The sequence below is a fragment of the Anabrus simplex genome, chromosome 1, assembly GCF_040414725.1.
Source record: "Anabrus simplex isolate iqAnaSimp1 chromosome 1, ASM4041472v1, whole genome shotgun sequence".
NCBI lineage: Eukaryota > Metazoa > Arthropoda > Insecta > Orthoptera > Tettigoniidae > Anabrus > Anabrus simplex.
Genome location: NC_090265.1, coordinates 1,468,364,977 through 1,468,377,820, shown reverse-complemented (window position 1 = coordinate 1,468,377,820; position 12,844 = coordinate 1,468,364,977).

The window sequence follows — 12,844 nt, the reverse complement described above, 5'->3', positions numbered from 1 at the left end:
ATATCCACCGGCAGAACTCCATTACTTACTTACTCCTCGGTGCTACAGCCCTTGTAGGGCCTTGGCCTCCTTGACGATTGTAGCCCAATCTTCACGATCCTCTGCACGCCTTCTTCATCTTCTTATTCCCATCTTTATTAAATCCTCCTCCACATCATCCAGCTATCTTTTCCGGGGTCTTCCTTTCCATCTTCTACCACCTGGATTTCCCTTATAGATCTTCTTAACAGCCCTATTATCTGGCATTCTCTCCACGTGTCCCAACCACCTTAATCTGTTGCTTTTTATTTCGGTTACGATACTTGGATGTCCATAGAGTTCTTCCAATTCCTTGTTTTTCCTTATTCTCCATAATTCCCCTTCCTTCACTGGGCCAAAAATCTTTCTCAGTATTTTTCTCTCCCATCTGTTCAACAGTTCTTCATCTACTTTGGTCATTGTCCATGTTTCAGAGCCATAAGTTACCACTGGTCGTAATACTGTTCGATAGACTGTCAACTTTAATCTTCTACCAAGGCTGCGAGATCTAAACACTTTCAATAAAGCTAAGTAAGCCCTATTGCCCGCAGCAATCCTCGCTTTTATTTCCTCTTTCATGTCATTATCTTTTGTCACCAGCACTCCTAAATACTTAAACTTTTCACATCTCTCGTAGTTAATCCCATTTAATTTTATGCACTTGTCTTCCCTTACTACGGTCCTCCTAGATGCAAACAGTATTCACTCTTAGGCCCATTTCACCTCCTTCCTTTTCTAACCTATCGAGTCCTTCCTCTAGGTCTTTCAATCTTCTAGACAGCATATCAACATCATCAGCATAAGCCAGATTCTGTGTTACACGGTTGAACAGCGTACCCCCTGGATTACTGACCTCCACCTTTCTCATCACACGCTCCAAAATCACATTGAAGAGCAGGGTAGATAACACATCCCCTTGCCGCAAACCTTGGTTTACTTCAAACTCTTTAGTAAGATTTCCTTCTATTTTAACCATGCATTTAGTACCTGTTAGGGTCATTTGTACCAGTCTTATCAATTTAGTTGGGAACTCCATGTCATTCATTGTTTGATACAGTTTCCTTCTCTTCACACTATCATAAGCCTGCCGAAAATCCACAAACAGCTGATGCACATCCACATTATATTCATAGCATTTCTCCATTATTTGCCTGACAGTGAAGATGTGATCTGTTGTTGATCTACCCTGTCGAAAGCCACTTTGGTAGTCTCCCAGTATCTGCTCAACCAGTGGAGTGAGTGTCATAGACAAAACCTTGGCTAAGACCTTATAAACCACACTAAGCAAAGATATACCTCTATAATTTTCACAATTTGCTTTATCTTTCTTCTTATGAATTGGGCAAATAATTGCTAAGCTCCAATGCTCTGGCATTTGTTCTGTTTCCCAAACTTCCACAATTCGTTGGTGAACACGTTGCGTCAACTGTTCATCCCCGTATTTAATCATCTCAGCTGAAATGTTATCACTTCCTGGAGCCTTATTATTCCTCAAGTACTTAATTGCCGTCCTCACTTCTTCTATAGATGGTACAGGCACTGGTTTTAAATCTAGGCTAGGATCCTGCCAAGGCTGCCCATCCTCTTCTTCCAATCTCACCGTCTCTGCAGCCACATTCAACAGTTCACTAAAGTATTCCGCCCATCGGTCAAGAATCCGGTCTCTTCCCCCAATCATGTTTATCTCTACAGAATACAGCATGTGGTTGAAAACCTTTCTGTACGTCCTTTATTTTCCCATAGAACTTCCGTACTTCTTGCATATCATATTGTTCCTCCAAATCTGTAATCCGTTTCCTCTCTGCCTCTCTCTTCTTTCTCCTACAAATTTTGTCTGCCTCTTTCCTCTTCTTCCTAAATTCTTCTACATATGTTCTTGTTTTCCTACTAAACATTTTCTTCCTTGCTTCATTTCTTTCCTCAACTGCTCTTCTGCAATCATCATCAAACCATCCTTGCCTTTCAGTCTTTACCTCCGCTCCTAGTACTTCATCCGCAGTTTCCTGCAATTCATCCCTCAATAAAATCCACTTTCCTTCGATGTTTTCCACTGCCCAGCTTTGTTGTTTAGCCTCCAATTTCTTCTCCATCCTGCATTCATATAGTTGTGCAGTTTCTTTATCTTTCAATTTTGAGACCAAATATATCCTTGGAGCTTTCCCTTTCTTAACAGATCTGTAAGTTGCAATACGTTGCCTGTATTTTACCCGTACCAAGTAATGGTCCGAATCACAATCAGCTCCCCTACAACTGTCACTTGTAGTATGTCAGATGCATGTCTCCTATCGATTACTATATGGTCTATTTGATTAAAGGTGACACCATCTGGTGAACACCAAGTGGCTTTCGGTATATTCTTTCTCTGAAACCATGTACTCTTCACCACCATCGAGTTTCCCATGGCAAAATCAATTAGCCTCTGTCCATTATCATTTGACTCATCATGCAAACTTTCCTTCCCAACAGTCTCCCTATAGGCTTCTTCTTTACCCACTTTAGCGTTGAAATCTCCAAGTATGATTTTTACATCTTGTCTTGGGATGCAGTCTATTTCTTGTTCCAATTGTACATAGAAAATATCTTTCTCTTCATCCTCAGCCTCTTCTGTAGCAGCATACACACACACAAAGGTGATATTGAAAAAATGGGCCTTCATCCTTAGAGTGCATATTCTTTCATTTACAGGTTTAAAATTCAAAACTGCTGACTTATATCTGTCATCCACTAGGAATCCTATGCCACCTATTGTATCTCTGGCTCCGCCACTATGCAGAACTGTATATCTACCACTTCTAAAAACACCATTTCCTCTCCATCTGACTTCCTGAATTGCTGCTATTCCAATATTATATTTCTCCATTTCTTGTTTTAGATTGTTTAGGGCTCCTGGTTTATTCAGGGTTCGTACATTCCAGGTTGCTACATACACATCATATTTCCGTTTGCATCTTCCATTTCCTCGCGTGGGTCGTTTACCATTATCATCAGTTCGGCTATTCTTGTCTGTGAGTTTCGTAACGAGTTGTTTTTCCCATTTAGGGTTGTTAGCTCCATGGTCAACCCCCAACCTGGAGGACCAGGTATCCCTCTTAGTCTGGCCTATCACCTTTGACCTGTCCGGCTTGGGTGGCCCTACCAGGAGCTTATGCTCCCGCCGGCATAGGTCTCAGGATCACTTAGGCACGCAAACTCCCACATCGCGACAAGATGAAGATACCAGCGTGGGAGGCAGAACTCCATTCGAGCTGCGAAATCCCGTCCATGGAGCTCTCGGTGTAACTCAAGATGGTATGGATGAAATGTTGTTCATGCAGTATTCACCAGACGGACGCCTGGGTGGTGTTCACCTGTTGTGTAATCGCCTTATACTTATGTGTGGATTATTACGAGCTGCCTCCAGAACGGTCTCTTCTGTTTTACCCAATGTAATGGGCCTATCGCGGACTGGTGGCTGGTTGGTAATCACGCCTGTTGTCCTTAGGCTTCTTTCAACACGGCGGAATGTCGTAGAAGCCGGGTGTCGCCTGTCGGGATACCGTTCCTGGTACAGAAGTAGTGCCTCGCACGCGGTTTTTCTTGCTTCCACATAAATATCATGTCTACGTATTCTTCTGTGGAACACGTGCCGAATGACAGCAGAGATTACAGTACATTCATGCCCTAACCAGCGAAGTATGCGCAGGGTACAAGGTGAACAACAGCGACATTCTACTGTTTGCATGAGTCAAACGTGGGCCTGCGTTTATATATTCAATCATAATACCGATGCAAGTAATATTTGAACGATGCAGGATTGGAACCATCGATTGCTACGCGATCGCCTAACCACGACCGCTACGCTACATTGCTGGAAGTATACTGGTAGTACGATGAGGGCAGAGTACATACGCCATTAATTACTGCACTGTTACCTAGTTTTATGCATTGATTCCCATCTCCGTTACACCCGGTAACGAGGTACGACACATTAACATAGTTACATGGAAAAATGACGTTGCTACATGATTTCAAGGCGTCATGTTTTGCGAACGGATCATATAACATTTCGCTAGGGTTCAGAATCGTGTGCAAATTGTGCTCACTGAACATTAGTTTCATACAGCAACCCTATAACCCCGTGCACGTTACTTGGGCTGCAGCAAACTATATTGGAAGGGACTGCCGAATCACACCGTATATGTTTACCGAAAGTTCTTATTGATTCCTCCAATATTGCTGATCCCATGAGGTCTGGAGGATCTTAGTTTGGCCAATCAAATCGGTTAAAAAGACTAAGTCCTCTTTAACGGTGTATTCAGTATCTTTCTCGTTGACGTACAACCTCCGTTAGAGCCCTTTACGATTTATATGTCCAAATGGTGAAATTCCGAAAATGTATGCCATAAGCACTCCCATTAGTAAAAAATTAATAATGTTTCACTTCTAATCACTCAAACGTGATTCATGAGTTTCCCGAACAATATCTGTGTCAAGAAGTTACGATGGTAATAAAGTTATCCAGATTGATATGAGCGGTAATTTTTCTTTACAGAATTCTCTTGAATAGACGAAATCATTGAGAAAGTGTATTTTACCGCAGGAATATTATATTACTTATACTATTAAATTACATTAAGGTAAGGAAATTGTTATTGCCATATCACGAGTAGGTTTACTTTCTGAGCTTCGCTTGCACTCAGTTCAGATTTTCTCAAACTTAATTTTATAGAGTAGATGTGTATGTACTCTCTTCATTCAAATACATCACGAAAGAGGCTGAATAAAGGTAAGGTTTCGAAGTAGAATAGACTTAACTTCAAATCTCAACAAATGGAATATTATTTATGAATGCAATTACATAAAAGGTTATGTATCGAGAATGGAACAATTTAGTGGATACAATGAAACTTATTTGGACAGTACGTGTTCTGATATATGTGTTACTATAAGATAAAATTGCATTCATTTTCAGCAGAGAAATAAACAACAATCATTTATCTTTATCTTTATCTTTATCTTTATCTTTATCTTTATCTTTATCTTTATCTTTATCTTTATCTTTAGCTTTATCTTTATCTTTATACCAGGTGTTTCAAAAGGTTGTGCAGAAACTGAAGTTCACCATAGACTGGCCATTAAATAACTGACAAAGTAAGAACATTTGATGTGCTGCTCCGTCTCTGTGGTGTAGTATTTAGTGTAATTAGTGGCCGCCCCTTGAGGCCTGGGTTCGATTCCCGGCTCAGCCACGAAATTTGAAAAGTGGTAGAGGGTTGGAACGGGGTCGACTCAGCCTCGGGAGGTCAACTTGGTAGAGCTGGGTTCGATTCCCACCTCAGACATCCTCGAAATGGTTTTCCGTGGTTTCCTACATCTCCTCCAGCCAAATGCCGTGATGGTACCTAACTCAGGACACGGCCGCTTTCTTCCCTCTCCCTTATCTATTCCTTTCAATCTTCCCATCCCCCCACAAGGCCCCTGTTCAGCGTAGCAAGTGAGGCCGCATGGGCGAGGTACTGGTCTTCCTCCCCAGTTGTATCCACTAACCAAAGTCTCACGCTCCAGGACACTGCACATGAGGCGTTAGAAGCGGGATCCCTCGCTACGTCCGAGGAAAAATGAACCCTGGAGGGTAAACAGATTAAGAAACAAGACTCTTTCGTTGCTAGTGGCTTTACGTCGCACCGACACAGATAGGTCTTATGGCGACGATAGGATAGGAAAGGCCTGGGAGTTGGATGGAAGAGGCCGTGGTCTTAACTAAGGTACAGCCCCAGCATTTGCCTGGTGTAAAATGGGAAACCACGGAAAACTCATTTCACGGCTGCCAACAAAGGGATTTGTACCCACTATCTCCCGGATCCAAGCTCACAACTGCGCGCCCCTAACCGCATGGCCAACTCGCCCGGTTAAGGAATTATTATTATTACTATTATTATTATTGTTATTATTATTATTATTATTACTATTATTATAAGTAGTACCAGGCGTCGCTCGGATAATTTTTGAATGTTTACCCTTATGATTTATATTACCAGTTAGTTATGAGTGAAGTGAATTTTTAACGAATTCCTTTCTGAAATGTTGATTTTACTATTTATTATTTAGTTTCAGAGTTATTTAGATGTGTTTCATTTCCAGTTTTCAATTTCTGAGCAAAACATTGTCGTTGTGGAAGATCGAATTGACTGGGAATTATTTGATCCTTTCAAAAATTGTAATAAGTGATAACTATACGTAGCCACCAGTATGTACCCATTGCCCTATAGTTATGATGTACACTATCCCAACTATCATTGAGACTGTCACCAGTCAGCTTCGCGACTTCAAGAGCATTCGATTCAACACTAATCTCGGTCATTTTATATTATTTACTTTTAACCCCATGTCAGCCCCTGTCCCAATGGAGGCTGAACATGTATTTAAACGTGACAATGCATCTCATATAAATAATGGATTTGGCATTAAAATGTTTTTTTCACGTTTTTTTTACATGTCATTCCTTTCCGTTCCCCATGCCTAGCCGGTTTTTCAAAATAGAAAGTCATATATAAACCAAATTTCGTTGAGAGCTATTCTGGAACGTACCCACATACATCCATTTTTATCCCTTCTCAATTTCCATTCTGACTGCGGCTGAAGTATGACTTAACCGTCTAGAGTGTCACAGTTCAACTCAGTGACCTTGTAAATAATGCATTGGACATTAATGAGTCATTTCCTTTTACTTTCGTATTTCACAACCTCTCCTAAAGGAGCTAGGGGTGTATACATGTAACAATTTTGTATGAAGGCTATGCTGGGAGAAACACACATACATCCGAAATTTCGGTTTTTGGAAACTCATGACAATGGGGGCTGAACATGGACTTCAACGACATACAGAGTGTCATATTCACCGCAGTGACCCTGAAAACATTAATATTAGCCATTTTCCATTATTTTTATATTTCACCCTCCTTTCTGTGTTTTTATAATCTACCCCCACTCCTAAGGGTGCTAGAGGTATCTTAACCCCCATAGTAATTTCTTCCAGACAGTAAGTCTTACTGTAAATGTATCGACTCTGGTTGTAAAGCGTGCTAGAACATACACACATACGTCCTTAAATTCAATCTCTTTGGACATTGGGACTGAACTTTGTCTTAAATGGCATCCAGAGTGTGAGAGTTCATGTCAGTGACTATGTATTCGACACAAATATCGGTCGTTTTCGGTTATTTTTCATTTCAGCTCTACTCTTGGGGGCTAGTGTTTTCTTAACCCCAAGGCATTTTTTCCGGTTAGTAAGTCATACTTGTATCAATTTTGGTTGAGGGCAATGCTGGTACATAACCATCACCTCTGTCATTTCGGAAATTATGTTTCCAGCTTTTCTATCCTTCTATACGAAAGGAGGCTGAACTTGTACTTCTAAAATGTGTCACTAATCATCTCAGCGACCCCGAATGGCTTCACCACTATTTTCGATTATTTTTATTCTCACCGCTCCCACTCCCAACCCTAGGCGCGTGGGATTGTCATACCTCCATGCAGTTTGTCTCCAGAAAGTAAGTCATAAATACAAGTACCAAGTTTGGTTGAAATCACTCTCGTAGTCCCGATAAGTATGGATTCAACACTAATATCGGTAGGCTTTATGTATAATTATGTTTACCCCTTTCTCTAGGGATTCTATGGGTGCCTTGCCCTCAGAGTATTTTTTTCAGATATTAGGTAATACATGTGTACCAAGTTTAGTTGACAGTAATGCTGGAACGTACACACAAACATCCTTAACGTAGGTCATTTGGACATTTAATTTTCTTCACCCCTTCCCACCCATCTGTCAATTGGTGCTAAACTTGGACTTAAACGACATCCGTAGTGTTACTATTCAATTCAATGACCACTAAAACTATGTATTCGACACTATCCTCGATTATTTTTATATTTCATTCACCCCCTCACCCCCTACCACAAAAGGGGACTGAACTTGGATAGCCTATATAAAAATTCTGGAGTGTCCCCACTCATCTCAGCGATACTATTTTAGATTACGTTTATATTTCACTCTCCACTCGACCCGCCGAAAGGGGGATGAACGTTGACTTTAAGAAAACCGGAGTGTCAATATTCATCTGTTTTGGATTATATATTATCTCACTCCCCCATCGCCCCTCACCATAATACGGATGAATTTTTAAAAATACGGAGTGTCACTATTCTCAGCGACCCCGAAAACTATATATTCGATTATTTTTATATATAAACCCCTCAACTTCCTACACCTTGTTGTGCAAAAGTTTTCATAACCACACGCGGTTATCTATTGATAGTAAGTCATAAGTGTACCAAGTTTGATTGAAATCACTACTGTAGTCACGAAAACCATCGATTCGACACTATGATTTTTATCTCTTCCCCTAGTGTTTCTAGGGATGTCTTACCCCCACGGCATCCAGATAGTAAGTCATACTTGTATGAATTTTGGTTGATAGGTACGCTGGATCATACATACGCCCATTACCCTGATCATTTTGGAAAATCCGTTGCCCTTTCCCAACCCATATTCCAAATTTAAAAAATCCGTTCTCTTACTATTCATCTCACCACCCAGAAAACTATGGATTCGACACTACGTCCGATGTTTTTTACCTCACCACTTAAGTGTGCTAGTTATATCTTAGCCCCACGCGGTTAGCGTTTGTATCCCATATGTGTACCAAGTTTTGTTCAAATCGTTCCTCTAGTCCTGAAGACTATGGATTCGACACTATTATTGGTCATTTTATTTATATTAATATTTCACCTCCTTCCCTAGGTGTTTTAGGGGTGTCTTGACCCCACAGTTTTATTCGCAGGTAGTAAGTAATATTTGTACCAAATTTAATCGAGAGTTATGCTGACAAATACACACATACATCCATATCCTCGGTCATTTCACTCATTTTATTTTTTCATCCATTCTCACCCACGATACAAAAGGGGAATTAATTTGGAATTCATAACATCGGTCGTTTTTATTTATATTTCACTCCTTCCCCTGCGGGTTCTTGTGGTGTCTTTCCCCAGCAGCATCTTCCACAGATAGTAAGTAATATTTGTACCAAATTTATTTTAGAGCTATGCTGTAAAATATAATCGGACATCCATAGTCTTGGTCATTTTGGTCATTTTTTATTTTTTTCTCACCCAATATGTCAAATGGGGCTGAACTTTTGCTTTAAAAAATCCGGGGGAAAATGGAAAAATCAATACGGCAAACAATGGATTCCAAGCTGGTTCAGGAAAACAGAGGTAAGCGAAAGGAGTGGTACGATGAAGAATGTAAGAAGGCAATAGAAGAAAGAAATAGTGCAAGGAAGAAGGTGCTTCAAAAGGATAGACGGGCCGCCAGACAGAACTATGAAGAAAAAAGGAAAGTAAAAACTATGTGTAGAAAGGAAAAGAGAGTGAGATAAACACACTGAAAGACATTGAAGAATGTAGAAACTAAAAGTGAGACAGTATTAAATAATGTGAGCCTCCCCCCTTATAACCATTTTGAAACTGGCCTTTGCGCCCTAGAATATCTGTGCCAAGTGACTACTTGACTTACAGTTTAAGCTAATGTAAGCTGCGCGCCGTTCTCCTAGCTCTGTTTGGTTGCGCATGCGCAGTCCTACTACCAGGCAAAACTGGCCTCCTCCTCGCTTGCTTGCCGACGCGAGGCTCAGTTCGCTTTGATCAGCCATGTTGTCGAGCTCGTGTGGTTTTGTGTCCGGGGTTATGGAGTCGTGGAGTACCTGGAAACCACCGTAATCTCCACGATAACGGGGATTTGCCCCAGATGAACTAATTGGAGACCTCCTGCCATTCCTTCTGATCTTGTTTTGGTTTTATTGTTCGTCTGGATACTTCACAACGAGGTCTGGATGCCAGTGGTGTGACTGTATTTCTTCGTCAACAATGTCAGGTTAAAATTCCTTTCTTTTCTTCATCACCAAAGGTATGTACCAGTGTTTGACACACTTTAAACGTCGCCCTGAAGAGGATTTTGATATTTTCGAAAATTTCTGGAAAAATAATAATAATAATAATAATAATAATAATAAATATTTGGACTTCGCCGTTAAATTAATTTCTATTTGCGTGTGTGGTATCGAAAATCTGAAAAACAGTTTCGGCAGCTAATCACAGTAATGTGGAAGGTTCACCATGAACTAAATTGTAATTATTAATTTAAAATTTTACTGATCTACTTTTGGCACTTTCAAATTGTAACCTTCTTTGTAAACCAAGGTACAGCCTCCAAGGTATCGAGCCTTGCCTTCTTCGGCTTTCTGTTTGCTTTCGTGTGTTTGTTTTCTAATTCGTTTGGTATGTTTTCTTCTCCCCTCCCCCCTTCTGGGGTTTTTGGGTGAATTAAATTTATTTTCTCTTGCCTGGTTTCCTCCGTGTTTTAGGAGGCGTTGCTTTTGTTTAGTGGTTACCTTGGCAACGGTTCGTGTGGGGAGTGTGGTCGGATTAAGCGTTGTCTGGCGTGTTGTGCCTGTGTGGATCTTGATTTATATATTTCGGGGTTGAGTGTATCGTTTACTGTTTAAATTAATTTATTTATTTTCTCCTCCTTTAATATTGTGTTACCATTTCCTTGCCCCGCGTGAGGAGGTATTTTTACGTAAAATTCTGTTTGCCTTGGAAACTGTCCTTGGTGTAAACTGAACGTTTTCAAATTTGGTAATTATGAGAAGCGACCGCGTTGAAGATCCAGTTTATTGAATAATTGTTAACTTAGTTTTTTTATTAAATAACTATCCGTGATCGATCACATTTTATTTCAAGTTGTACTTATCTAAGAGAGTCTATTGGTTTTCCGTTGTTTTCTGATCACATTTTATTTGGTACGGAGGTCACCCCTTTCCTTTCTTTGTTGTTTTCATAAAGTTCCCCGTTTATTATCTGTTAAAGAGTATTTATTTTCCATTATTTGTCAATTAGTAATGAATTAATTTTCTTTTAAACCCTACCTGGGTATATTCTTATTTATTTAATTTATTGTTAACTTCCCTTTCCATTTTTCAACCTTACGTTTATTTTATTTACATTTTGGCCTTACGTTTTAAAATAAACTTAGGTTTTATCAACTTAATGACTTGTTTTGTTACTTACTATTTGCTCTTCCATTAAGTTTTTTAAACTTCATGTAAATGCTGGTTTTCATTCGCCACGTTCGGTGGAGCACTGCCTCTGATTAACTTCCACGGCCTTTTAGTCGTCTTCCTCCGCTGTTTCCGGTAAGTTTTTCGATGGTTCTTGTTTTTTTATATTGTGACTGTACTTGTTGTTGCTCTTCTTGTGCCCATCTTCTCCCTCGGGTTCGCTATACCTTCCATTTTGGGGCGGACACGCTAACAACCTTCTCGCCAGGGTCTCTATCTACCTCTCTCTCTCTCTCTCTCTCTCTCTTCCTCTCTCTCTCCGTCCTTTTTCGCTCTCTTCTTCTCTCACCCTGGTGGGTAAGGTTATTCACCTCATCATCCCTAGGTGGTACCGGGGTCCTAGAGGGTGGTGAGCGGTGAGAGTGGTATCAGAGCGGTGGTTGTTTGTTGTTCCACTGTTGTTCTGAACCCGATTTGTGTGGTAGCAGACCTGTTGTTGTTGTTGTTGTTGCTCTGCTGCCTAATCTCTGTTGTTTCTGCCTTCTGCAGCCTAACTTTCCTCCCCTCCTACCCTTGCTTGGTGCAGTGCTGTGGCGAATGTTGGCGGATGGAAATCAAAAATTAAAAAACTAAAAGTGTTATTGTCAATAACTATTGTAAAAGGGAGTGCAAGGCTCTTGTGTAATTTTTTGATTATTTTGTTCCATGTTTGCTACCATGGCACGTGCCGTTACGAACCCCTCCTTCCTGCGTCGTGCCGAATTGGAGTACGAGTTATCCATTCGTGGCCTTGAACCTGCCCGTACTGTTGCTGAGTGCGCTGCCTTGCTATTAGCCAACTCCCAGGTCCCCATTAATGTATTTTCTATTGACAGGAGTCGAGTGGGTGAGTACCTTAACCTGATCTGTGACAATCTTAACGAAATTAATATTATTCGTGAAGAGTTTATTGAATTGCCTCCGTCCAAAGCCCAAGTAAACCGGCTGAGGGCCAGAGCTGACCACTACTCGGGCCGAATTCAGGATATATTATCTATTAAGCCTGATTCTGTTTTTGTGTCAGAATGTGCTAGATTGTTAACGGTGGTTTCTGGCATCACCTCTGATTTAGATTTGCTGTTAATTAACAGAGATATGGAGAATTGTTCTATTTCTACTGCACTTAACCCTTCTGTACCTACCCAGAGTGTCTCTTCCCACCAAATTGCGTCCTCGACCCATGCCCAAGGTCCGTGTTGTGTGACTGCTCCTTTACTGGAAACCTTAGTCTCTAAGCTAAATTCGGCGTCATCGCCTAACTGTTTAAAGGAAATTTTTCGGGGAGTGAAGTCCTTTTCTGTAAATTCTATCGATGAGTGTATTCGATTCCTTCGGTTTCTGGTGGAGTTAACCGAGACTGGTAATGTGTACTCAGTCGATGATTTGGGGATTTTCCGCGCCCTCTTCCCTCATTGTGAAGGGATTCTAAAGAGAGAAATTTCTGAAGCTATCTCTAAAAATTTATCGATTAGCACCTTTCATGAACTTGTTCTTTCCAAATTCATTCCCTCTCTTGCTCTCCAAAGTCTTGTGCCCCAACACTGTTTCCGGACCCAGTTCCTGCATGAGAACTTGCTAACTTATGTGCTGGATCTGCGATTCTTTTGCAAGGTTTTTAGAAATTCTGTGCCAGAATGTGAAATGGTCTCTAGAATTTTAAAAGGAATATCTCCTGCGTACCGCTC